A 26,527-nucleotide genomic window follows, 5' to 3' on the forward strand; every position below is an offset into this window, starting at 1 on the left:
AAAACTGCAGGAGTTGTACCTTAAAAACTATTTACATATTGTGACATTAAGATGAAGGACATCAGTATAAAGTTTTATGAGCTTCTTTGGATCTCACATGTTGAAGGCTGATGAGTTTGCATATCTTTTGAGAAGTACAAGAAGGGCAGCAGAAGTACACAATATAAGTACACCTTTAAAAGCAGCGGAGTATGACAGCAGCCACTGCAATTTGAAATGAAAATGACAGCAAATGAATGTGCCTAGCAGATTCTTTGTGTTATTTCAATTATATCATTTCAAGTAAGAGTAGTAAAATGTTCTCTATAGCATTCAGGAAGATGCTTGAATCCTGTCCTACAATAGAATGGTGAAAATAATATGATAGAAATTATTATTTCCCTTGTTTGTGCTGTTTTCATTCTAAATTCAAGCACATTGATGATTGCCTCTTATTCTCAGTTCAAAAACAGTTACAATTTTTGCATCTGTGTTTTTCTGTGAGTATAACATCACGTAATAATTACCAGAGGACTGTTCTAAAACCTCTGTAATCTTTCGTAGGACCACATGATACCCTCTGCCTTCAGCTGAATTTTGCTTTCCACGAAATAATCATTGTCATTAAATAATTTTCTTATCCAACAATGAACTACAGTTCAATATTTACACAGATGACTGCTTTTTGACATCAGACACGACAGAGGCAAAATGCAAAATTTTGTTGACTACTGAATACTTAGTCATTACGATTTTAACAGAATTTTCTTTTTCGTGTCCAGCTCAGAATCTGAAAAGGAGACATAGCACTATTTTCCCCCTTTCATTAAATAAAAACTTACAGCTCAGTTCAAAAGTGCCATTTTAATATTTCCACCCACTCTTGTGCAGTTTGGCTGCTATGAAAGAAGGAAAAGGTGTTGTGCATTCTTAAATAGGCAGTGGAGAGCAGATGGACTCTAGCTAAAAAATTCTGAGAGAAATCAAAAGTGTTTCATTTCCATGTCTGCTCTATTGGCAATGCAAACTCTGGTTCTGCTCAGATGTGCAGATTCCAAGAGGCACAGAGTGGGAGAATAGAACTCTCAAAAGTTTCTGTGAAATTTTAGAAACACAGTGAAAAAGATGATGTATTGTGAAAATGTGAAAATGTGAAGGAAAAAAAAAAAAAAAAAGAAAAAAAAAAGAAAAAAAGCAGAGAGTAAAACTCAAGAGACTAATTTTGTACTTATAAATCTGATTTCACATGTGAACTTGTTGCCTGCTTTCTATCAGTATACTCCTAAATTTCCAAACACAATTGGTGAGATAATAAAATGTCCCAAGTCTAAAGCTGATACTGTATTTCACCTTTTCTAATCAGATAAATTCTCTGGATGTTATTTTTCCCCCACACGTATCAGCCTTCTTGCAAAATATTCTTCACACTTTAGTATTTGACAGCAGAGGGCTGAAGACTGGTATTCAATAATTGTTTTTAGCAGGTCATTTCCTAAAGACACATAGATCAGAGCTTCATTGTGCTATGCTTGCAGAGGCATAAAACAGAGATGCAATGATCAAAATAACTTATTGGGAAAGGAAACTTTGGGGCTCATACAGATCAGCAAATATATCATAAACATCTACCATACTCAACAAGGAAATGCTGGGTTCCTCTCAAATTAAGGTCAGTCAGAGAAATTAGAATTACCTAGAAGTAAAATACAGAGGTACTGAATCTAATTCAGAAGGTCAGAAATTCTGTGTTATTTCCAATCCAGTACCATCACCGTGACATACACAAAAAACTATTTTACCTTCTTAAGCAGGCTTTATTAAGGCCAAATTACTGGCAGTTGAGGAGGTAAAAATGTAACAGATTTCCCTTCTTTTCCCTAAGTATACTTCATGAATGAAACTTAGGAATAAGTTGGTTCAAATGCTATTGAGTCTGTGTGTCCTGATGATTTTGAATCTGGTGAGTGCATCTATCACATGCAAGAGGTTAGGGAAAAGAGAGAAGAAATTTTTAATACCTCATTAATTAATTTACAGAAAGAGTAAACTGTTGGAGGTGCAGTTGTTTTATCAGTGTCCTGTTTTTGTAGCTCTGCTCTGGAAGGAGGCCGTGTGAACCATCCTCACGTTACCATAAGGTCTGAAGGAACCAGTCATAAATCCTCCCTCAATTTATGTATCAAAGCAGACAGCATTATCAAGCAGTGTTTTTATCAGTGACTTTGAGAAGGAAAAGCAAGCCTAACTTTGATCCCAGGAAATTAAAGCCATATGCTAGGCAATACATGTCACCTGCCTGCTCCTAGGTGCATGTTCATAGCCTGAGATAAACATTTTTCACCAAACAGCCTTTATTGTTAGATAATATAGGTTTCTCATCATAAAAATATTGCTATCAAGTATCTCATAATGCCTGTGCCGTAGCAACCTGTTAGTGTGATTTACTTTGACAGGAGACAATGGATATTTTATTGTTTGACCCCTTCTGCTCCAGCAATATGGATTACTTTTTTTTTTTTTTTTTTTTTTTTTTGTAGGATCGTTTTATTTAAATATACTGCTAGTGGTATTGAATCTTCACATCTTTCTTTTTCTTTCTTTTTCTTTTTCTTTTCTTTTTTTCCTGCACTCTTAGAGTAAATGATATAGTGAAAACTCAAGATTTTCACAGAAGGCACCCACTAAAACAACTCAGTAAAACTATCTGTCTCTAAACACGTGTACATTAAAAGCAGTTAATGGAAACATTTATTTCCTCTCTGTGGAAATATTTTGTTATGATATAACAAAACCTAAGTTTAGTAAGAAACCTTCAAATTGCTGAAATTAAGTTTATCTCCCATAAAATGTCACAACTAATTGCAGGATGACCAGTCAAAACATGGTCTCCGTCCATGTGACCAGCCTGTGGAAAGCTACCTCAAAAATACTACCTGTTTAGTATTACCATGGCAAATTTGCAAATGTAGTGGGGAAATGGAAATAACCAGCACCTTGCCACTAAACTTGTAATAATAAATCAATGAAGTGTGAGCTAAAACATAACTATATAATTACCACTGCTGATGGTTATGTTCTCTGGGAATTAGGCACAGAATAATAACAGTCATTCACTAGAAGAATTACCATGTAAAACCAAAGTAAGATTAAGCCTTATGTTCATGCCTCCAATGAAGTCACTGAAGTAAACATGTCACTAACATTCTACTGGAACATTAGATTAATTTTGGGACTCTTAGGGACCTAAGATGTCAACAAGTCTGAGGATCTCCACTGAGCTTATTGTGCCTTCCAAAGCCTTTTGAACCTGACCCAAATTATTTGAAGCGGAGTAACATATGCAATATTCATATGAATTTCAAAGTGAGAGTCCTAAAGCAGAGTGTGCCTCTCTGATGGCAGCAAGACCTACTTGAGCGTGAAAGAAATCTAAATGATCAGTTACACTTTGAATCAGCATTCAAGAAATATGGGCTTCCAAAACTCCTCATCAAAAATCAAGTCAATAAAAGGCAGCCTGTATTAATCACTGAGGCAAATTATTGGCTGTGCCCCAGAGACTGTAGTCTGCATCACTGCAGCCAAGGCGACAAAGGAAAGTTTTAAGATGGGATACAAAGGAGAATAACAAAGCGGCTTTGTTCATTAAGCACTTCTCCCAAGTTGAAGAGGTGGCCAGGGACTGTTTCTTTGAAATCTAGGGAGTAGATAATTGTGAACAACTATCAGAAGAGTTGACCCCTTGTTGCTGAACAACAGGTAGCAACAGAGGAGATAAGCCAAGCAGCTTCCCTATAGTATTACTTTAATACTTGTTTGAATGTTCAAAAAACATGTTTGAAAGTAATTAGAGAAAGGGGGAAAAAAAAGAAAAAGAAAAAAAAAAAAAAGACAAGTGGTAGGACAGGTTCAAAATAGCAAATGAAGAGGGCTTTTTAGGAAAATATTTTGCCTTTTGCTATGTGACAGGGAGGGATCTCCCAAATGAATACCTTTCTTTTTAGAGACTGAGAGACTGAGCCTGATGCTGCTGCCATAGTCTAAGCCTCTTGAATGAAACCTTACTTACATACTGGTTTATCTTTATTTTATTATTATTATTATTATTTTACTAGTAGTGCCATCTCTTAAATGTAATATATGAGGCTAAAAAATAAAAAACCTCAAAGTATTCCCTGCACAATTTTCCCACAAGTGTGAACTTGTCAAGTTACTTGTTCCTTTTTCTTTCTTCTGGACTTTGTCTCTTTCTTTCTACTGGACTTCTAGTCATGTTTTTGATCACGTCTTGCATTCAACCAGAATCAATTCAGGACTGCCAGGTTTCAGAGTTTCAGCTGAGCAACAATGAAAAAAACAACACATTAATAAATGGAAGAGTTAATTCCAACACAATAGATCAGTCAAAACTTTGGTGTTGGGAACTATTTGCATACTACTTATATCTCTTTGTCTTTTTCTCTTGAATCAAAAAGTTACCGCTCTGCTATTATGGTAACAACCCAGAAAATTATAAAATAAAAAAAAAATTAGACAGGAGCCCTATGAAAGTGACAAGACAGATGAAACAATTTTGTTTGCAAACAAAGAGCTGAACTCTGCTCTGTAGCCTCTTGTGGTGGGGAAAAGGGAGGGGGAGAAGAAGAAAGGTTGGTTTACACTAATTAATGTATTCTCTGGTTGTGAGTCACCCGATCTCTCAGAAGATGGTTTCATAAAGCAGAAAAGCAGTTTGAGCACATTGATTTAAATCCCTTTATAGAAGGGAACAGACTGTCCAGGTGCAGGAGGGGAAGATGTGATACAGAGCACAGGAAGGATCTCTCTCCCCTCTTCCTTGCTCCCTGCTGTGTACTCCAGCCCTCAGACAAAGACAACAGCAGGGTTTACAGGGTCCTGGTCGAAACAAAGCATTCCAATGTATTTGGTTGCTTCTGACAACCAGAACGAATTAGAAACCACATTTTCTGACTGGAAATACCATAAGATTTAGAGCAGGCACACACAGCCTGTATCTGCCATTGTTATAACTAAAGCTTTGTGCAAAGAGACTGCTCTGGGTGTTTGCCTAATACACATCCACTCACTTGAGCCAAAGTAAAGCCAAGTAAGTCACGGAGTAGAGGCTGGTCCTTATTACTTAACAACACTTTTCTTTGTGGTTTGTCTGTGTGTTTGTATGTGTGACGATACAGCTTTGATATTTTGGATACGACTTATTTTGTTTCTCCAGCACTCATGTTTCAGTGTAAGATACAAATTAATTTGCTGCCAAATTAAAATCATTTTGAAAGCCATTTCAGGCCTCCCAGTTGGCCTAACTCTTGAATAGCTAAAGCCAAGTTTTCTACACAGGTAATTAGGGATATTCTTGCCTTTCTGATGAGGCACTTGCATTTAAAACAGAAACCAATTCAAAATACAGTACTATAGAAAACCTGACCAGACAGAGATGTCCCTCCCTTTTTTTCTTTTTTTTCTGACTCATTTTAGCTTAAAAGTTAGGCTAAGATGTTACAATTTGGTAAGTGAATACATTCTATTTCTATGGTATTCCAGGTTTACTATTTATATGTATGTAGGAAAGTCACTAAAGCTACCTTTAGCAGTCTTTGAGTGTATACTGAAGAAGATATGTCTTAAGCTTAAGGGTTCTGTGACATCCTCACAAATGCCATACTGATATTTCTTATTCTCTTCACAAATGATATTATAACAGAGCAGCTCCATCTTTACAGCTCAGGAAAAGCATCTGGGAATAATTCCCCCCAGATTCCATCAGTGTCACTGTTGGTGTCACTCAGAGAAGGTCTTTGTGAAAAAGTGCAAAGCACTTAGTCCTCTGGGGCCAGCACATATGTTTTCATTGTTTTGTTTGTTCCTGCTGGCTCAAGGTAAAGAAGAAAACATTTAAGTCATAAGCCTTGCTAAACTGCAAACTTATGTGCCAAATTCTGTTTTCAAATACATGATTGAATGCTGTATATTAGAACCTGTAGAGTACTGGATAACAACAGGAGCAGAATTTAGCTTCACATTATATACTGGGAGTCATTTTCCTTATGGCACTGTTCCAAGCCTTCTCCAACTACCATCAGGACAAATCTTGCTGTATAATATTTTTAAAGATACAGATTGTAACTCAGACACATTTTTTAAAAACTCAGTGCATATTTTATATGCTTTTAAAAATTATTTTAATAAATTTAGAAGAAAATTTCTCCAATAAGTGAAACGCTTTGTTATTTCTTTGAGTTGGATATAGATTACACAAATGTCCTATGAATGAGGAACTTATCGAAGAACAGAATCATCATTTAGAAAGCTTTTTTCCACCAACCTTAATAGTTTTCTTCCTCAGCAGTTAAGGAGGAATCATTATTTATTCTGGAAGCTAATTAGACACCTGAGAAGATTAGCAACATCTTTATTTGAAGAACTGTCACATAACTTCCTCTACAATACCTGACTTGGTCATGGCTATCTTCATTAAGTATCATGAGTTTCATTATAAAACACAATGCTGTTGGAGTTTTATGGAATAAATTAGTGTGTTTGCTTTGGAAACAGTTCCTGAAACAGTGCTTGTCTCACCTTGATTAGATTTCATATCAAACTGTTCATTTTTTGATCATATCTTCCTGTTGAAACTAGGTCAAAACCAACTAAGAGCATGAATGTTGCATGTTTCAAGAAAGAATGCAGCAAACTGCATAGAGGATACAAATAGCAGTCAGAAATTCTGATTACTTGATTTACTGTCAACTCATTTACCTTTTTTAACCTGGCAGATACAGATCTAAAGTAGAATCACAGTCTTTCACTTTCTCCATGTTTTCCTGTGCTTTTGCCTTAAAAAGACTATGGAGAAAGATATCTCCACCAGCCCTGAGTAGGCTTGTCTCATCTTTTGCCACTTTGTCACTGCCTGTCTTAATGTGCTTCCTTCAAGTTCAGTCATGAGAAACAGATGTTTCCAAGGAACCAGTTATTTCAAGGCAAGGAGAGCTTAGCAGTCTTCCAGTTCACCCTAATAGTCCTCATACTTAAAGTATACTATCCTCATACTATCATTGGTATTTGTACATTATATTTCGTATGGAATGGTCTGGGTTTACAGCGTAGTTGACTTTGCTACTATTTTCTTATCAACCGAAAAGTCTGTTAAGCAACCTGATAGCAAGAGTGTGGCACAAGCATCAGACCATTTGTCTACAACTGTCTACTACTCTTGCTCCTTAACTGTAGTCTTCCTATAGGATAATACAAATAGTGGATCCTTTGCTGAAATTTGCACATTAACAGAGCACATACCATAAGTATTAAAAATGGCTGTGACATGTTAGATTATAGATGCACTGCCTTATGTCACATCAAAATTATCAGAGAACTAGTCTGTCATTTTGCAAATGACAAGACTTCTTTTTCCAAAAAAAAAAAAAAAAAAAAAAAAAAAAAAAAAAAAAAAAAAAAAAAAAAAAAAAAGAAAAAGAAAAGAGCAATGACATTATTTCATATTCCCCCTGTCAATTTTGATAGTCTACTTAAGCGCTGCCTTTTAAAAATAAAATATAATGCTGCAAGAAATGATCATTTTATGCATATTATTATCATATTTATTTTTATATTCATCTACTCCTACAGTATAACTCAGTGTGGTAAATAGCTCATGTTAATTACTTAAAAATCCATTAAATTTTAAGTCTCATAGCAGATGCAAACACCATTTCTCATTGTGTTGCCTACATAATTCATGAACATTTATTAGAATGCAGACTCAAAGTGGGCATTTGGTGTGTGAGCCACACTCTCTAGTTTTTTGTGTTACTGAAAAAATAAAATACATGCCTACCAAGACTGAATACCAAATCCTTCTGTTCAATGGCTCTGTTAACCTAAGTTGAAATCTGAGAGTTTGTAAGATTGTACAGAATAGCAGCCATAGGAGAAGCTGGATATGTATGGGTGCATAATTGCCAAAGTAGTTCAGTTTGTCACTCCCAGGGCCAGGACAGGTATGCCTGAACAAATTGTCTTGGAGAGATCTCAGATTCCAGTACCCGGTATCACACCTGTGTACAGTTTTACACAGACATCTGTGGAATCTATTTTCCCTCTCTTTCTCTTTCTCTTGCCCTACGGGTCATTGTGAATTCACTGTCTTGCAGCAGCCCAAACTGACCAGGGAGAGCAAAGGATTGTCCTGACTCACCTTCTACCATGTTTTGAGTTCAGCCACTGTTCAGGAGTATCTAGCATTCATCAGCTTTGTTGGTTCCAGAGGTTTCCATGCACACTGTGAACAGTACAGAGTATTTTGGATGCTTTCAAGGATTTTAAATGGCACTAGACACATGGCTCAAGTTAACAAGTCAAGTTAATGTGTCAGATCATGAAATATAGTGACCTTTGGAAGTGATTATTCTGCCTATTTATTGTAAAACAAAGTCAGAGTTGCTAACCTAAGTAACCAGCATTTATACTGCTACTAGTAGTTGAGAGGCTTAGGTATACTCATTATAAGATTTTGGTAAAGTCAGTGATGTAGATAGAAGTAGTACCCTGAGTCATAACATAAAATATTTTATTGTGGTAAACAATTTTTTATTTTTCACCACCTTTATTTTATTTAACTTTATATTCTTCATTTTTTTATATATATATTTTATAAAACATTTTTTATCTTTTCAAGATGTTCTGATACTAAATACTTTTTAGAGATTCTTTTGTTGCTGAGATGGGTGGTTGTAAGTACTTTGGTTAGTCACTCCTCTAAGTACATCTATACTTTAAGATCAGATTTCTTTATCTCAGACAGTTTTTCTCTAACAAAGCTCACCATATTTGAAGATATGCTGGATTTGTACTCAGATTCACTTTTCAGATTTTAACATCCTGTAGGTAAATGGATATATGGCATGTAAAGAACAGACGGTCATCATATTTTAGTGTTCTTTACAAGAATTTTAAAGGGTTTCATATAGTACTTTGGCTATTTCAAATTTTTATGAGTCAATTCCCTATTCTATCCTGTAATACTTTATCTATCCTCTTTGATCTCACACTTTGGTACAAGTAGAAAACCTTTGGGAAATTATCTGACATCTCCTGCTAGCACTTCATTTGCTTTTGTGTTTCTATTTGTATGTTTGTTTGTTTTGTTTTCCCCTCCAAAATACTTAGTGGTATTTTTTTTCTATCTTATTTAATATCCTTTATGTGTAATAAAAATGTCAAGACTTTTCCTATCTGAAAAACAAATGATCAGTTTTATTTTCAACTTCAACTCTTTATTTTTAGTCAAGAAGAAAATAAAAGAATTGACAAATAGAGAAATAAAAAGAGTAAAAGAGGAATATCACTGCTTTCTTTCTTCAGGTTTCAAGGAAACACCACAGTGATCACTTTTGCACATTCCTCATACTGAATAGCATCTCTCACATTTCTAATGAGCTTGGGGGTAACAGCTAAAAGGAAGCAAATACTGAAGGAGAAATTGAGATTCCTCAACTATGGTTAAGTGAAAGGAGGTTTTTCTCAAACTCCGTCCTAGATTACCTCAACACTGATGAGTACTGACTTCACTGGTGATTATTCCAGTTGTGTTTTTTCAGCATTCTTCAAAGTTCTTGATATGTACTTGAGTATTCTAACCTTCAAAAATGTTTTATCTTTTCTTATCACTTATGTCTCTCATACTTGAATCTCAGTACATACACACAGATTTGTATATATCCGCTGCCCAGTCTTACATGATAGGAGTGCTAGAAATTACAGAATCAGAGACTCAGAATGGTTAAGGTTGGAAGAGACCTTTACAATCATCTTATTTCAAGCCCCTTGATATAGGCAGGGAAACTTCCCTGTAGATCAGGTTCCTCACAGCCTCATCCAGCCTGGCCTTCAATGTTTCCAGGGAGGGGGCATTCACAGCCTGACTATAAATAATTTCTTCCAAATATCTAGTCCAAATCTACCTTCTTCCAGTTAAAGGCAATTTCCCCTCATTCTGTCGCTACTTACTCTTCTAAAAAGTCCCTCCCCAGCTTTCCTGTAGACCCCTACCAGTACTGGAAGGCTGCTGTAAGATCTCTTCAGAGTTTTCTCCAGGCTGAAGAGCCTTAGGCCTCTCTGCCTGTCCCTGTAGGGGAAGTTTCACAAGAGCAGAGCAGAAGGAACCATCTCTTCCCTCACCCTGCTGATCACACTTCTCTTGATGCCCAAGATATGGTTGAACTTTGGTCTGCAAGCACCCATTGCAGCCTTTCAGTACCTGAAGGGAACTTACTCCCAGGAGGGGAGTAAACTCTTCGAAAGGGCTGATAATAGCAGGACTAGGGGAAATGGTTTTAAGCTGAAGGAGGGAAGATTTAGGTTGGATGTTAGGGGAAAGTTCTTTACTAGAAGGGTGGTTAGGTCCTGGAACAGGCTGCCCAGTGAGGTTGTGGATGCCCCGTCCTTGGAGGTGTTCAAGACCAGGTTGGACAGGGCCCTGGGCAATCTGATCTAGTAAATGTGTATGTTTGGTGGCCCTACTAGGCAGGGGGGTTGGAACTACATGATCCTTGAGGTCCCTTCCAACCCGGGTAATTCTGTGATTCTGTGTGTGTGTGATTGCTGGCTCATGTTGAAAATCTCTCATCAGCTGACACTCCCAAGTCCTCCTCAGGGCTGCTTTCAAACCATTCCCCACCCAACCTCTATCCGTGCTTTGATTTGCCCTGACCTATGTGCAGGACCTGTCACTTCAATTACATACCTCAGAAACTCTCATAATAACTCGTCTGTATGAGATATTCTTTACATGTAATCATTTATGTCTTCTATGAAAGTTACCTTTGAATTCATATGTATTTTCTTATAGTCTGGTTTCAGTTTTTCAAATATATACATATAAATGAAGAACATATGCAGTACATTTCTCCATATACCATAATTCCAGGATTGATAGGTCTGTGTCTATTTCATAACAAGCTGATCAAGGGAAGATTATTTCTGTTTTGATAATCTGAAAATATTATGAATAGATAGCTTTAGGTGTAGAATGATTTTACATTATGTAACTGACTTTCTTTGATAACTATTCAATAATTAGAAAGGTTTTGCTGTTCACCAGGAAGATGTACTATCCACCTCCACAGAAGGCATTCACTTTAGAAGATAAGTATTTTATAGTTTGGGACCAAATACACTATGATTGTTCTTTAGATCCAAGATTCTTGGTGAATTCCAAATGAAGACTTAGGTGATGCCACAATATTTTGTTAAGTATTACAAGCTATTTCAGTTTTTATTTCATTTTTCACTCTTTTCTCTCTTTTGGAGTCAAGATAACAAACCATCATATTCTCCATTCGCCTCCAGCAAATCAGAAAATGGGAGCTTTAAAAAATGATGAATCACTTCACATTCACATAATGTTCCATTTTGTAATGTTGAATCACTGACAAAGGACTAGAGCAAAATGTGTTTATGAATGCACTATAGGCTGCTCTGAAAATTCATTTTAAATATTTTTCATGTGGGTGATGAAAAGTAATCTGTAAGCTATGTTTTCTGAAAAAAAGATGGCCTGTGTGAATCTATTTTTATTGCATTTTTGTCATAAACATTTTTCAAAGAGATTCAGTTATACAATTGCTCTGAAAGCAATGCCTCCTATTTTATTCCGTTGGCCAACAATGTCAGATATTGGTGGCATGAGAGTGGCAGTTGTACTTTTCTGCCAGTATCCCATTCTGTGCTGCTGCTGTGCGCCAGATGGCAGCAGAGGGGCAATCTGACAGAATGGCATCTGACATGGAAGTGTACATGAAGCAAAGGTGTGTTGCTTAATTCCTCCATGCAGAAAAAATAATGCACCCACTGACTTCCACTGACATTTCTGGAGACCAGCTGATGTTGTGGTAGGTGGCATGTTTCAGCAATGGTGACAATGACCGTGAATCACCTCTACTGGTGCAGATTTTTACATGGACAGAATACAAGACCTTAATTACTGGTAAAAATGCATGGCTAATAGTGGTGACTGCATTGAAAGTCTGTTTTTTTTTTAGCTGGGAATTAATTCTATCAAATAACGTTATGATGCTTTTTGTTGCAGTTTCCATGGAAAGAAGTAGGAGGCATTACTTTTGGAAATGTCTACTTATTTTCATGATTTGTACATTTTCCCTTGTCCCTATTTCAATTTCTATATCTCGGTTTCTACTGCAAATGTACAGTGCACCATTTTCAGAAGTCTAAGATTTAGGTTTAGATAGGTAAAGTCACAGCACTTTCAGTTTACTGTTCTTCAAGACATATTTGGATTATAGACACTGCTTATTAAATACGTTACAACCTGTTGAAGCACATTTTCAATCCATCGCTAAGTAAAACTTTGTAGGATTGATAATGTTAAACTATTTTATATATGTGTTTGATGTCCAATAAAATTCTTGATTATTATTATTTATTTATTTATTTATTTTTACCAAGAAAATACATGAATAAAATAAAATGAGAGAGAAAGTTATATTTAATTCAATGATATTCAAAAACTGTGGTTTATTCCACTGACTAGTTATTTCAGATATACTAATATGCTCCTTCCTGAGGGCTCAAAAAACTAAAAACTTTTTTTTTCTTTTTTCTTTTTTTTTTTTCTTCTTTCTTTTTTGTTTTTAGTTTTTTCTTTTTTCTTTTTAGTTTTTTCCTTTTTCTTTTTTTTTTTCCTGAGCTCATATCATACTTTGGAGAACTCCTAGATTAAATATTTTACTATGTTTAATGTGTTAGAATAGAACGCCTTCGTGTCATTCTTATCAACTTTGTACACTGAATTGTCCTTTCTCTCATTACATTTATATTGTCCTACATGATTTACATTGCTGTCTGCATTATTACATTGTAGAGAAGAGCATTGCAGAGTGAGAACATATATTAAAGCATAATAAAATTATTTTCTAGTCATAGAACCACTTTTGAAGTATTACAATGATAATCTTCATGAAATGACAGAATTTTAGAGTCTGCACTACTTGGTTTACTATTCTGATTTAAAGTATCAGCAAAAGTTACTGTTTTGAATCTTGAAGGAGTATGTATTTGTTCTCATCTTGGATTTGTCTTCTAAACTATAGCAGTGTTACTCTCATATCTTATCCTTATCTGAAAAGCAGCAGGAAGTAGGGCATTTCCTCACACTAAGAACAAACTGGAAAAGAGAAGCTTATGAAGATTAAAATTTTGTACCTATTATTGTAAACATTACATATAATATCTAAGCATGTTTTTTACTTGCATATGTAGAACTGGAATATAACGGGAAATACTTATGTTGTAAAGTTGTATCAAGCATTAATTTTAGTCATCTATGGAGTATTTCCATGTTCTTCGGTAAATCTACCTGGTTTGGCATTTCCTCATTGAAGTAAGTGGAAGATGATTTTGTGAATGACAGTCGCTTTGAAATATTGATTTACAAAGATTTATCTCATTATGTCTCAGTGTGTAGGCAGTCAAATGCACATTTTGAATGAATTTCAAGTGCCTTAAATGGATCAGAAAAATAATTAAAAAAAATAAATCATAAGTAATGAATTTGTATGCTATGGAAAGAGATAAGTTTGTTAGATATTACATTTACTTCCACTTTAATGACTGAAAAATACATGATCATAAACAATGTCAACTCGCTGGACTTCAGTTTGGGCAGGAATGTAATCTGCAGTGAGACTGACATAGGGAAAAGTTGCTTAATGTTTGTAGTTAACTATTTGTGAAAATGTAAATTCTACTGAGCATATTTTCATATTATATTTATATTTACTTTTACATTTACATTTACATTTATATTTATATTATGTATATATTTATATTGTATATATTCAATCAAAATCATTCTATGATTCTATGATATTTGAATTAAAAAAAAAATGTCCACATGATTACACCATCTATGGGACACACAGTATTAGGATAATTTAAAAATATAAAATTTTCTCAATTACAGTAACAAAAGAGTGAATTTCTTCTGGCTAGATAGAGTGATAGCAATTTCTATCACTTTAAGTGAGTATGATTTTTTATTTTAGCCATTGTTCATTTTCTATTAGTAATTGCTATTTCTGCTACACTATTATCAGTAGCACATTTAAGATATTTAATTCATGAAACATTATAATGTTTCATCCTTGCTGCACTACCTGTATCCATTTCTAGCTAATATAATATATACGTTATATGATGAAAGAACTCTATTGTAGAAATGGCAATATATAGTTTTGCAATTACAGCAATTGTTCCAATTAAGTAAGTTTAGTTGATGTAATAAGGCATCTCCAGTGGTCATTTAACGTGTGACAGGAAAACAAATAACTGATGGATTAATTTATGAGCAGCCAAAACCCCAACTTGTTTGTTTACTTTGTTTGTCTTTGATATTCTATTCCCCTATTTTTGTTTAGTTAGATTTTCGCTAACTGCACATATTCTTTCATAATTTGAATACATAAAGTACCAAACATTAATAAAATTTTAATCAATCTTATTCAGTTTTCTGAAACACTAAAAATTTTAACGATGAGACACAGTGTACCCTCATCAAGTTTGTTGATAACAAAACTGGGAGGATTGGCACATACAGTCTAGGGTTGAGGTGCCATCCATGACTCAGACAGATTAGACAATTGAGAAATACAAAGTCCTGTGCCTCAAACATTCTGTGATTCTGTGACACCATTCCTAAATCATTCTTCTTTTATTTGTCAGTACAGAAATTTCACAATGACTAATAACTAGGATTCAAAATAATAATAATTTGGGCTTTGAGTATGTAGAATTCTTACAAGGTAACTAAACTTAACAAAATCAGTGGGAGTATCTGCAGCACAATAGGACTCTCTAAAAATAATATAAAAAGTGATTTTTCTCCAAGCAGAGCTGTTTAAGTTTTGCTCTGCAATTTCAGTATTCTTAGAGTGTCAGCTCCAAAACGTTTTGTCTTCAGCTCAAACCCAACTGACAGGAATCTCCTAGAAGGAGTCCGGTGGAGGGATACAAAGAAAATGACGGGCCTGGAGTATTTCCTGTATGAGGAAAGACTGAGTAACCTCAGTTAGTTCAGCATGGGGGAAAGAAGAATGAGGGGGAATCTGATTATTGTTTATAATTATCTGAAGGGAGGTGGGAGGCAAATGGATGACAGAGGCCAGGCTCTACTTGGTGGTGCACAGCAACAGAACAAGGAGTAGTGGCTTAAAACTACAGCATGAAAACTTCAATTCAAGCATGTGGAAGAACTTTATGGTAAGGGTGACAGAACACTGGAATTGGCTGCCCAGAGAGGTTAAGGATCTCCTTCTATGGAGATATTTATGATCCATCTGAATGCATACCTGTGAGACCTATTGTAGGGTACCTACTTTAGCAGGTTTTGGTCTCAATGATGTTTTGAGGTCCCTTCTAATCGCTATTATTCTGTGACTCTGTGATTCTGTGACTTTTTAATTATTATTATTTAAATGCTGAAATAAAAAGAACATTTTACAGTCTTTAACTTTATTAAATTTTGAAAAAATATTTACACATATAAATAAAACACTAAGAACTGATGTATTCATATTTCCTTTCAGATTTCCTAATATCAACAGCTTATTCAGTACTGTTTATGCCTTAACTAGAGGTATGAGACTGATTGACATAAAGTTGTTACTGTTCAGACATTTAAATACTGAATGGAAAATGCTATCATTCTTTGGACACCTCTCTATTTACTTACAATTGATTTTGGATCTAATCCTTGCTTCTGGAGAGACCCAGGTCATCCCATCTTGGCTCTACATGGTACCTAACAAAACTTTCTCAGGTGCAGATGTCTATACTAAAGATGGTTTTAGTTAGTTGACATTAATCTCACTGATAAAATTAGGTGTTATGTATTCACTTTCCACGAATAAGGAATATGTGTCGATATTTAAGGGCTGCAGCAAATACATTGTAGTTTTTTAGAATACCCTTTGACTATACTAAAAATATCTAAGCATACCAAGAATGTATCTGTAATACTCAGACAAACGGAAGTAAGAAAAAACTATAATTCTTTAGACAATTATACAGACCATTATGGCTTTTAAAAAGCAGCAGCATAATCTTTTTCTGTAACATTTTAACACATTATGTTTTTATCTACCACTTAACATTGGTTTCATTTATTTTACAAGATTGCATTCAGTATAACTATTTATCTCTGTCAGTCAAAGAAGTCCTATTGTGGTAAGACAATGTTTATTTGTACAAGATTAACACCTGCTGATGCACCTTTTTAGTATAAAATAGGAAAAAAAAAAAAAAAAAAAGAAGGAAAAAAAAAAAAAGACAACATGAATAATTTTAAAAACAGTTTTACAAGTTTGTTTTGCCTTCCTTGGTGCAAATTACTCAAATTCTCAGTCACTTCTTGGTGATTCATTTCTGGGTTCTTTTAAACCCTTATCTTTTCTTTATTTTGTCAGTGTGTGAGAGAAGCTATGCTGGAAATTCTCTCTATATATATTACTGCTGAATAGTAAGACATTCAGAGATTAATCAGAAAGAGGAAAAGCAGAGAAGCTGGCTTGCTGCTTAGCATAAATTCTGTTGGAACTTCTTTGCTCTACTCCAGTGATGGGCATTGCAGTAGAGGTTTGTGTCTCTGAATCAGGTTGCACAAACTCAGAACTCATTCAGTTTTAGAACATGCTTCACCCTAGTTTTCCTAGGTGAGCATCTGAAACAGAGTACTGACATCAGTTAGACCTGTAGGTTTCCATCAGTTCTGATAATGAGATCATTATAAGAAGTTCTGCAGATTTGTTTCTTTACTGGAGTCTCTGTTCACCTTTCTAGACACCTTAAGTGGTAGTGCTTAAAACATGTCTTGAAGACTTACTCATGTAAAACAATATTACATTGATAAAATCAAAAATGTTCCTGCAAAATTCTGGAGGTCAATCAACATGGCAAATTTCCAGCATTAAATTCCATCTAGATGCCTTTAATTAATTCATCAATCAGTGGTGGGAAAATCTGGTCCTGTTACCTTGGTTCTTATATCCTAATCAAAAGCTAATTAGCATTAAGAAGTTAAAAAGATAACTATAGAATAAATACCTAGAATCATCTTGATTGGTGTGAGGGGAAAAGGATACTGAAAAAATTATTTGGGTAACCGGAACTTTAACATAACTTTAAAATTGTTTGAAAACTGTTTATTCAAGTTGAGTAAGAGGAGCATAATAGAGAAGATATAAGCAGGGTTGACTCACTGGAAACCAGAAGTACTGGAATTTTTATTGATAGTATGAACTGAGTTCGTTTTAGATTTTACATAAAATTTCAAGCAGATTCAGGTCTCATTTGAAAACATCCATTCTCACTGTATTTAACAAACCCTCCTCCTTTGTTTTCTTACCCTTTGTCTAGAACCTCAGCAGAAGGAGAGAGTAGGTGGACTTAATATGTTTGTCTCATGAGACTGTGACTGTAGCTATTTGTGTCACTTATAGGGGGCAATCTTTTTTCTTCCATGTAAGTGTACGACTTTTTCAAGCTTTAGATCAAGATAGACCACCTGCTGATTAAAGGTACCTAAGGGTGGAGAGCTGCAAATCAAAAGCTCATAAAGATTTTAAAATTCTATCAAGATAAATGACAGGACTTAAATCTCTCTATAGGAAGGATTTAGTCTGCTAAGTCTTATTTTGATAATTACATACAGTGGGTTGTTCGTGACACCTTCTAAATCTTGCTCTAGTTTTGGTAAAAAGTTGGTGAGAAAAGCTATGTTTAACATATGTCACTAACAAATGTTATAGAATCTTAGAAAATCCTAAGCTGGAATGGATCCACAATAATCATCAAATTCAACTAGTGACTCCACACAGGACAACCCCAGAATCAAATTCTGTATCTGTGACTATATGTCTGTCCCAATGATTCTTGAAGTCCTGCATGCATGGGGTCATGTCCACTGGAAAGCCTGCTCCAGTGCCTGACAGTCTTCTCAGTGAAAAACTCTAGAATCAAAATGGATGCTCATGAGCTCCATCTACTGGCCCATTACTTATTACTTGCTTAAAATAATTCATCCGATAGTGAGTATAAGTCAGTACTACAGCATTCCTAGCAGCTCAGTGGGTAGTTGGGCTTTTTTCTTTCTTTCTTTCTTGTTTTGTTTTGTTTTGTTTTGTTTTGTTTTGTTTTGTTTAGTACCCCAGCTTTTGTATTTTTCTTTCATGCTTTTTTGCTATTGTTCTAAGGGGAAAGTTTTTTGTTGTTGTTGTTGTTGTTTGTTTGTTGTTTTTTTTAATTTCAGGTGTTTTCTTGACCAAAAGGCAAATAAATTGTTGTGTATAAAGTAGAAACCATAGACATTCCAGCACTCCATAAATATATTAAAAGTTATATTACTTTGAGATTATTCTTAATTATGTAATTGCTGATGCAGGACTGTGGGATAATGCCATACCTCAAACAAGATGATTCTGCCAAATCACAAACAGTGCATAAATGGTAAAATGGGAGAGGGCAGAAGTCAACACAGTGATAAAAATGTGAAGTCCAGGACCAGGAAAGACATTCAAGGTGGACTACATGCTGTCATATTTTGAGCTATGAGGAAAAAAGTTTTTTTTTCTCTTTTCTTTGTAGTTTTTTGTTTGTTTGTTTCCCTTCATATTTTGTATCAAGCACAAAGAAAAAACTGCACAGTTCAGGACACAGTAAAAAGAAGTTGCATGTTCTGAAGTCTGCTTTTGGTACAATAATAAGATGAATGCATAAAGCTATTTCTGCTAAACATATGTGACATCTTTAAAAGTAGAAATTTTCTCAGCCTCTCTGTGGAAGAGATAGTGTACACATAATGAGAATTGTCTCACTTCTCTGTTATTATTTTTTTTATATATATTAAATACTCATAATGGAAATCCAAACATTGACAAATGAAAACATTGCCTTTCTTTCTCTGTTTCTAACCGAGATAAAGGGCACAAAGAGCATTAAAAAACAAAAAATAAAAAAAAAGTAAAAAAAATCCTGAGAAAACACTTAAAGAAGTATAACAAAAGTGAGTGCAATAGATTGATTTGCTCCAGAAGTAAGCCCTTTATTTCTGAAAATATCTTTTGCTAACATGTAATATAAATCAGCTGTTGTTATTGTCTAAAGAAAACAAGAGCAATGAAAATGCAATTAAAAAAATAAATAAATCAAAGTGACAAATAAACCATTTTTTTTTTCTTTTAAATACTACTGAAACACCAGGCCTTTAACCCAGAAGATAAAGTTTGTGATATCATGATATTGATTAGACAGCTGTTTTTGTTTGTTTGTTTGTTTGTTTGTTTTAATGTAAAGCAGACAAAATTCCTCAGATAAGTAGCTGGTTTCTTTTTGTATTAAACATAAATTTTAAATGAGATATTTGTAAATAATCAGAATTTCTCTTTTTGCTATGTCTAGCACATTATTTGGCTGATGAGACCAGTCTGTGCTTTTAATTAATCACTGATTTACCATCAGAAAGTCTAGATAGTCTTTAAAAGAGAAGAGACTTCCTATATATCCACTGTACCCTGGGATCTTGATTAGAAGCTGTGTTGGGAAGTCCTGTAAGTATTTACTAACTTATAAGCTAGTGACTCGTGTCTCTTTGAGAAGCTCTGCTACTGTCATTACATAACTCTCCGAGTTTTAAGACCAACAACTTCTTCATACTCAATTACTCAGTGCTCATCTTTCTATGTTTTTATTAGGTTACATACTGAAGAGAAGTTTTATTGGATTTTTCTAAATGTGCTCCATGAACACCTTTACAGATGGCTGGTAAACTCATTCCTGGCCTCTTAGGAAACTCCCACCCATTTTATCTGCTTCCTCCTCCTTTTCTATGTATCAGAGATCTGGCACATCAACAAACTACTGGATCCTTTCTGCAATCCATACTTCTTCACTTCAAAGTTCAGTACTAAATAAGAACTTGTATTGTTTGGTGACCTTTTGTACAAGTGCTTCAGCAGCAATTAAATGTTCCTTTCCTTTTGCACCATGAGAAGACCCAGGCTGTCTGCTTGCTTTTCAAGTGTGGAGTAAAACAGTGCTGTTAAGAACAGCAATAGCAGACTCCTTTTTCATTAGCAGCAACAGTAAGAAATGTCAGAGAAGGCAAAGCAGCTGCTATAGCTGATACCAATGTGCCAATATTCCAGCAGGAGTATAATTTGATTTCCAACTGTGAAGTGACACACGCAGCACATAGCTGTAATTTTGATATTAGTGCATAAATAACACTGTGCTCAAATTCAACATTCATATTTCCACTTATTGCAAAGAACAGGGAGCCAATTTCCTTCTCACAGTTTACTGTGCTGTGGTATACAAGTCGTAAATGCTTTTAACTACTAAATAGACATAATCAGAGACATTCATTTCTCTTTGTAATTTTTTTTTTTGCTAGATAAGAATAGCAAATGGAAACTGCTAAACTGACCCAGTTACCTGGGTCATCCCATATCTCAGAATTCTCTCAGTGCCTTATCCTCACTGATGTGCTAATTGAAAGGGTGAACAAGAAATGATGAAAAACTTCATCTATTATTTATCATAACAGCTTCTTGGGTATTATAATTGTGAATATTGATTGAGTTGGAGTTAGGCATTTTCTTACAATGACAAGAGTAAATTAAAGCCTTCATGGTGCCTAAAAGCTGACAAAAAAAAATAAAGATAGTTGTCTAAAAATATGATATCACATGATATGAGCACCTCATCATCCCAGTTAGCATCCAGTCATCAGACCACACAGAACACTGCATGGTGATGTGATACATAGACATTCAAGTTTTGTTGAATTACTTGTTTAAAGAAAAGATTAAATGTCAGTATTATGTTGCAGGTTTGTTTTGATTGGTTTCTAAGTGTTCAGCCAACTATAATGAATATGTTTTTCTCAGTTACTCTATTATTGAGTAACATATCTTATTAAGATGGTAATGTTAAGAGTGCAGTAAAATGTACACAATACAGTACTTCAGTGTGCCACCTTCATTCTTGACCTTGTTGTCCATTCAACAGCAACTCACACTAATGCAAAAGTGTAACTCACAAAGAAAATGAGAAGCTCCTGTTCAAAACTAAATTCATGCCTGCATTATTGCTGTGCCATCTTAATGAATAAAATGGGCTCTGGGTTTTCCTCAAACTTTGAGAACAACTGTTGTAGTCCACACTAGCATGCATGCATATAAATAAATTGTGTTTGGTCTTTTCTGAATGAGAGCTAATTGGTTAAAGTCATTCTAGAGAACACACTAAAAATTAAAACTGAGCTACCAGGGGCCAGTAATTATTCTCTGCTCTGCCACATGTAGTTTCCTCTTATAGATGTATGCTTTATGTCCCTAAGGCACAATGTGGAGTATCAAGATTCTGAAAAGGAGAGCTCGCACTGTGATCCCACAAAGCTGGAGGTCTGGAACCTGAGTTTTAAATCAGATGCAATTTTTGCACACGGGCAGAACAAGGCCAACTCCTTTTACCTGACCACAGGTCTGTAAAGTCTGTAAAGATATGTTGCTGGAGGTTGACTTTTATTTCAGTTTAAGTCAGCTGAGTCACATCCTGAAGAGTCTTTCCCCCCCCCCCCCCCTTTATCCTTTAAGTGTATTTAGTATGTGTACCTTATTTAAGCATTTTGATTAAATTAAGATAGGGCAACCAGAAGAAATGAAAACCTTTTGATGGAGAAGAAAATGACCATGAACTGAGGTGAGCTGAGCTGTCTATAAATACAAGGTAAAAGGAGAGACAACACAGAAGGCATAGCAGGAGGCAGTACCACACCAGTTCTTAACTGTAATGTGTTTTGTATACTGACATAGTGCCAGGAGAGGGGCAGTACCCTGCATGCTGCTGGTGAGAGAGGCATCATACAAAGCTAGCACTGAACACTGGGCAGGAAGCTTGTAGTCCTTCACACACTCCTAACTTAGACAATTACTCATTTCTGTATGAAAGGAAAGCCCACAGCTGCTAGAAAACAGATTTTCTGAATGTGCACTACAAGTACATAATGCATACAAAGATAGAACAAATGTTGAAATGCCTGTTGGAAAGGATGTATTATGGCTACAAAACCAATTGAATCATCATCATGCCCTTCACAATCATATTTTTCCTTGCTCCACACACTGTATATTGGTAAATCATGAGCTTATTATGCTGCAAATAACCTATTCAAAACAAAGCACACTGTATCCTGTCCTTAGCATAAATGTGATTTTTTTTTTTTTTTAATTTATTTGTTTGTCATAAATGCAGTAGCACAGAAATACACGGGAAGATAAACAAAGGGAAACAAGCAGGGATTTATTATTATTATTATTATTATTTTTTAAATAGCACATCTGGAATCACCTTACAACATGGAGTGTAACACTGGATAGCATGATTAGATCAGAGGAAGGCTTTGTCCAGCGAAAGTGGATATAAAACACACAAAAAAAAATCAGAAGTACATAAGTGAAATAAGTACAAAATGTTATTTCAGGAGACAATATTGATTATTACATCTCTTCTTAAGTAAGGAAAATGGAGAAAAAGAGCAATAGAAAGACTTACCTGAAGTATGAAATACTGAGTTTCAGGTCCTGTGGGTTTTGAATAGCTCTATTATGTGGGGAAAAGAAGAAATTATAAACATGCAGAATGAAAATAGATTTCAAAACCTCAATATGTTTCAGAAACGTATGTATTATTAGTTTTGCATGCACACATTGTATGAATTGGTTTTGACAGCTTATTATTAACTGTTAAAAATCAGAAAACTTATGCCATTTTTAACAAGTTTAAATCTTGAGACTGGAATGCAGTAATGATTTTATCTAGCACTCTCCTGGGAAAGATGAGTTAATGTTTCACTGCTTTCATTCTAGGGATAGAGAAAAAGCAGAAAAACAAAGTGACTTGTTCTAGCCTGGACTTCAATCAATATTGTAGCTCAGACTAATAAAATCCCCTAGCTACATGTATAAAATGTCTCAAGCACAGCAGAATTACTTGGACTGTAAATCCTTTGGGTCAGTCACCATATTTAAATATGTGTTTGTACAACATAATTTATACTATAAATTCTTATGGAGTTATAATAGGAACTTCTAGCTATTACTGTAATACAAGTAGTAAATAAAAGCAAAATAAGTCCTTAATCTCAGTTATTATAACATTAATCAGTAAAACAAGAAATAAAAATTGATTCACAAAATATTCCCGAAAAATCCCTCAGAAATCTGAAACAGCTCTATGAAATCATTGGGGAAACTGTATTTTAAAATGCAGCAAGACAAGCTGATTTTCTTATTTATTATTTTTTTTCAGATGAGCAGCAGGCACTTGACTAGCTTCCATCATGAAGTACTGCAGTAATATTGAAATTTTCTTCCAGTTGAAGACTACATTATATATATGCTTACACATTTATATGCTTCACATTCTCTATTGTCCTAAAAATATCTGTATTATTTGGCCTTGTGATGGCTTTCACATTGTGGATCTACCTGAGATAAAAAACTACCCATGTTACAGAAGTATTTGGTTTTTAAGATGACTGGAAAATGAAAATATAAGGTTCGATTTACCACTAGGGTTAATTCCTGTAGAATGGTGTCCTCTTTCAGTAAGACTTGTTTTGATCTGTTTCTCTTCTTTATTCTGCTTTTTCAGACTTAACTCCTGTCTAACTGAGTTAAAGAGCTGGGTACTCTTGTTCTCACTCTTTCTTACTAATCTGCCATTTATTTCCTTTTTTTTTTTTTTTCTTTTTCTTTTTTTTCTTTTTCTTTTTTTCAGTAGTTAACTGTATTATTTCTGTCTGTAAGATGAAATACTACTGTAGCATCCCCATGGGGTATTTTTATTTGCACCCAAGAAGACACAGCATTCCCAAAGCCTTTTGTTGTTACTACTGTCTGGAAATGACCTGCAAACCCACCTCCTATCCTTTCCAGATTGGTACTCTTAGGGAATAATGCTTTATTCTCTCTCTCTTTTATTATTATTCATAGGTTTTGTTGTTGTTGTTGTTGTTTTTAATTATTTTTTGCTTTTGAGAATGCTCAAGGAAAATGAATATGCTAGGATGCATTTGCACCAAGAACTACATAGGACTGGCCTTCTTCCAGCCTTGATAACCAAACTAGTGAATCATGCTTACAGATTCATTTGATCTGTGGGTTCAGCCTTGTTCAGTCACAAAAGGAAGTGCATATTGTCAAGAGGAATGACAAATCTCAACATCCATATGTATACACATTCTTACCCCCTGCCCTCACTCATGATTAGGACAGTAGAGATACAATTTTTTGGGTTTTTTGTTTTGTTTTGTTTTTTTGTTTTTTTCATTTTTTGTTCAATAACAGCAGAGTTTTAACAGCATACAGAACAGATATTAAACTTGTGCTTGATGCTTAAAGCTTGCATTGGAGAAGACGCCCATGGGAAGATGTGATGCATTGAGATTGCATATTTAAGAATGTTGTAATTCTTATTAATGATCCTGAAAAGTTAGCTAGGAAGCTGACATGCAGTCTTTCTATGCTGGAAGTTAACTTTATTGTTGTTCATTTCAAATCCCATCTGTTTCCATAATGCTGCTTAATTTTGAAGTTATAACATTTATCTTCAGTATAACATAAATCAAAAAATTCCACCAATAAATCAAGTGTTTGCACACATCTCTAATCCAAAACAACTAAAGAATAATGATTAGTTATTTTCTTCCATCAAACATTTCAGCTGGAAATGCTCAAATGAACTAGCTGATTTCCAGTTCAGTGTTCCTTTTTCTTTGTTTGGATTTTTTTAATCATTGTTTGTTTGTTTGTTTTTGCTGTTTGTGGATTTAGTTTTGTTTTGAAATTCATTACTCATGTATTTACCTAAATGGAATATTGACCTTATTCTCTAACACCTATTCATGGGAAAATGAGGAAGTAGAATCACTGTTCCTGTTCCCTTCCCAAGGACAGGTTGTTGGAAAACATTCTCTCTCTGTATAAATGCAAATGCAGGAATTGTATATCTTCTCTTTCTTTGATAAATGTGACTAATAAAGATGAATAATACACAGAAATGATGCCATTCTATTCTACGCTGTTTCAAAGTCCAAAGGAAAACATGATGAAAGGCTTTTGTATCAGTTTAACCAGTAATCAAATACTTTATTTTTCTTATTTTTCTTTTTAGCCTTTTATGAAAAAATGTAGTAGTTTGTGGATAAGAGACTTCCCAGAGAGTTGGCAGATGCACTCCTTTTGTGATGTAATTATCCTGAATTATAATTCCCAAACAATGCAGAGTAGACCACCCTATGAGTAGTCCAGTGGATGTAGAAAGACATTAGTCCATGTCCCTCCATTCCACTACTTTTACCATCAAAGGCAAATATTTATGAGAAGTTATATTAAAGTCAGTATATCATCAGATCCAGGCAGATCTCAAATCCATTTTCTGCAGTGCAGGGCTACCTGAAGGGACAATGACAAGGTGGGAGACATCTTCCTCTTAATATTGGCCCTTACAACTACACCAAGTGCAGTGGCATGATGTCTTCTTGCACATTTTATGAAGCAAGCCAAAGGGACCAGTCCCACCCACTCTTGGTTGCAGAATCTCTATTCAAAGATACAATTCCCCGCCTCTTCTCTCTCCAGCTGTGCAAGTGCTGGCAACAATGACCACTAAGCAAATAGAATAATTCAAAACCGCCCACTGCCTACTAAAGAATATTCAAATATTCTCTGCTGTAAACTGGAATTTAGTTTACATAGTGCTCTTTTAGGATATGGGCAGTAATGCTTTCAAACATCACTAGATTATTCCATACAGTCTCTACAGCAACTTGAAAGGATATTTCAGTAGGAAGGGTGTTGGTCTTTTTTGTCGAGTAACGAGTTACAAGACATAAAAAAAAAATAAAAAAAATAAAAAAAATTAAAAAACAAAAAACAAAAAAAACCCAAAACAGTCTTAAATAAAACAGGGAGGTTTAGATTGGATGTTAGGACAAAATTCTTCACAGAGAGGGTTGTCAAGGGAAAACACAGAGAAGGTATCCAGGGAAGTGCTAGAGTCTGCATCCCTTGTAGGTATTTAGAAGGTAAATGGATGTGCTGCTAAGGAATGCAGTATAATGATGTGACTCAGTAGGTCAGATTGGTGTTGGACTTTATGACACCAAGAGCCTTTTCAAATCTAAATGATTCTATGATTCTATGAGTTAATTCTTGAATCAAGGACCTGAGAGTGACTTCTCTTGGCTATTAGTCTTTCTGAGAAAGAGGGTTTACAGCTTCTTCTGCCTTTTCCGTGGCTCTGAAGCAATAATATCCATCCTTTAACAGTGTATCTCAATGTATCTCATGCGTCTCAGTTATCTCATGATACTGTGATTTTACTTTGCTGACAAGCTAACATCATTCTGAAGAACTGGCAGCATTTCAGTAACATCAAATTGTGTTGCTTTTTGGTG

This window comes from Coturnix japonica, chromosome 3, assembly GCF_001577835.2.
Source record: "Coturnix japonica isolate 7356 chromosome 3, Coturnix japonica 2.1, whole genome shotgun sequence".
Lineage (NCBI taxonomy): Eukaryota > Metazoa > Chordata > Aves > Galliformes > Phasianidae > Coturnix > Coturnix japonica.